At 39.1% G+C, this 2,790-nt stretch overlaps 1 protein-coding gene across 2 annotated transcripts in view; it reads right to left on the bottom strand.

Moving 5' to 3' along the window:
• Positions 1-2,790, bottom strand: part of LOC117181551 — a 79,657-nt gene that overhangs the window by 50,684 nt on the left and 26,183 nt on the right. The gene's annotated exons all lie outside the window — the stretch shown is intronic.

Genomic DNA, 2,790 nt, shown 5'->3' with positions numbered 1-2,790 from the left:
ATGCGTGCTAAATTTTCAGTAGGCGAGCACGTATAAAGTGTGTTTGCTAATGTGTGCAGGAGTTCCAGTAAGCAGGGTAATGAAACAGTTGATGGTTGATCCCAGATGAATCTGTAGTATGTGAAGAGGTGGAAAAGGCTGTGGTTGATGCGTGCCAGGGTACTTGTGGAGGTGAAAAAGTAAGTTGTTAATTCGTACTGAAGCTTTAGGAGGCAGGGAGTCAGACCAGTGAGTAGTGAATGTGTGCTAAATTTTCAGTAGGCGAGCACGTATAAAGTGTGTTTGCTGATGTGTGCAGGAGTTCCAGTATGCAGGGTAATGAAAAAGTTGATGGTTGATCCTAGATGAATCTGTTGTACACTCGGAGGAGAAACAGTCTGTGGTTGATGCGTGCCAGGGTACTTGTGGAGGTGAAAAAGTAAGTTGTTAATTCGTACTGGAGCTTTAGGAGGCAGGGAGTCAGACCAGTGAGTAGTGAATGCGTGCTAAATTTTCAGTAGGCGAGCACGTATAAAGTGTGTTTGCTAATGTGTGCAGGAGTTCCAGTATGCAGGGTAATGAAAAAGTTGATGGTTGATCCTAGATGAATCTGTAGTACACTCGGAGGAGAAACAGTCTGTGGTTGATGCGTGCCAGGGTACTTGTGGAGGTGAAAATGTAAGTTGTTAATTCGTACAGGAGTTTTAGGAGGCAAGGAGTCGGACCAGTGAGTAGTAGATGCGTGCTAAATTTTTAATAGGCGAGCACGTATAAAGTGTGTTTGCTAATGTGTGCAGGAGTTTCAGTACCTATGGTAATGAAGCAGTTAATGGTTGATCCTTGATGAATCTGTAGTACACGCGGAGGAGGAACTGTCTGTGGTTGATACGTACCAGGGTTTCAGTACTTAGGGAGGTGGAACAGTGGGTTGCTAATGCGTGCTGGGGTTAAGGACGCGGGGAGGTGGAATATTGCGTTTACTAATGCGTGCTCGAGTTTCGAGGGGGGGGGGCAGGGAGTTGGATCAGTGAGAAGTGGATGCGTGCTAAATTTTCAGTACGCGAGCACGTATAATGTGTGTCTGCTAATGCATGCAAGAGCTTCAGTATGCAGAGTAATGAGAAAGTGGATGGTTTATGCTAGCTGAATCTGTAGTATGTGAAGAGGTGGAAAAGGCTGTGGTTGACGCGTGCTAGGGTCTCAGTACTCAGTCGATGCGGCAGATTTGAAAAGGCTGATATTGAGAATCGGAAAACACTTCCATAAGGTGGAACAATTCGGAGGCAGGGCTTGATATTATCCATCTTATTTGTTTCTATACAAATAAGAATTGTTTGTAAATAAAAAACAATTCTTCCATTAGTTTTGTTCCTAACACAGACACAAGTATGCTTAGCACTTAACAACGAAGCACATTTGAACCCTAGCTGCGTAGTTCGCGAACGCGAAATCGTTAGGTCGCAATGCCTTTGAATTTATCTAAATTCTTGTAAGTCCGTATAATCAAAAATATTAAAAAGTCTAAGAGTCGCAGGTTCAAGGTTTTTAAAGAGAGCACCGAGATGACAAGTATCCGCCAATTAACGTTTAATTAGGTTGAAACATGTAACTATACCTAACTCTTCTGAACTCTGCATCTATATTTATAATCTCGTTTTGGGCGGTATTTATCCCTACTTTTAGCTTTTTAACCAATTAAAATCACTCGCTTTTAGTGTCGAATAACTAATCATAAATGAGGTCACTTGGCTCCTCCTACTGATATCGGCCATCAAATAGAGTGACAGTTCAAGGATAATGGTTCCAAATTGCAACTTTTATCTCCGTAAAACGTCAATCTCGTCGAGTGACAGTTTCCTGTTTGTAAGTCTAAAGGCCCTCTTTTTATGGCATCTGACTGTCGCCATGACCCATTAACGATTCTAAAAATAGCCAGAGACCTCAAGTTCCTAACCTCAAAATCTACTTTGGACAGTGAACTGAGCAATATCTTTGATCAAAGATTTAACACATTTAATTTCGGATAAAATACTCAAATGCTGATTTCCTAAGATGCAATAAACTTATAGTATTCGTAGAATTCGTGTACAATAACACTTACTTAATATTGAATGATTTTATACATTTATAATCACTACATTTTAAAGCCATTTGAAGCTTCCCGCCAAAGAATTTACTAGTTCGTAGAGTATTTGGTAAAAGGCTCTTAGAGCCTTGGAGTTTATGTTCATAAAACGGCGCATGCCGTTACAGCCATTAGGTATTTCAAATTAGGTGGGGATATCCAAGATGTCTGCATGCTGAGGGCCAAACAATAATACCAAATGCATAGGACTAAACTTTATTTTTATAACAACTTGGAAAATAATTATTTTTTACAATAAGGGTATTCAGATATTATTTTTATTTCTCAAAATCTATTAAATTGAATAATAAAATTGATATTTTTTTTTTATTTGTGAAAAATAATTTTTTCCTAAGTAATTATCTAAACTAAGTTTTATCCTCTGGGATCTCTATTATTACTTGGCCCTCATTGTACAGACATCTTACCAGTTGAAGTCACAATTTGAAATACCATACTTAATATTAGCAAAGATATTCTTTTTTTTTATAATTGATGTAGGTTTTTTTGACCATTTTGTTTGTCTACTTGGTCCTAATCAATATTATTATGATATTGATTAATTTTGCAAGATTGTGAAAAAACGCTCTCTAGCTCCGCTGGGATATGAGCCAAGGTCCTTCAGATTGAGCATCAGACCGGCAATCTGAAGGACCTGGGCTCATATCCCAGCGGAGCTAGAGAGC

The sequence above is a fragment of the Belonocnema kinseyi genome, chromosome 10, assembly GCF_010883055.1.
Source record: "Belonocnema kinseyi isolate 2016_QV_RU_SX_M_011 chromosome 10, B_treatae_v1, whole genome shotgun sequence".
Taxonomy (NCBI): domain Eukaryota; kingdom Metazoa; phylum Arthropoda; class Insecta; order Hymenoptera; family Cynipidae; genus Belonocnema; species Belonocnema kinseyi.
The sequence above is the reverse complement of the archived record's forward strand: the minus strand, read 5'-3'. Positions and strand labels throughout refer to the sequence as shown.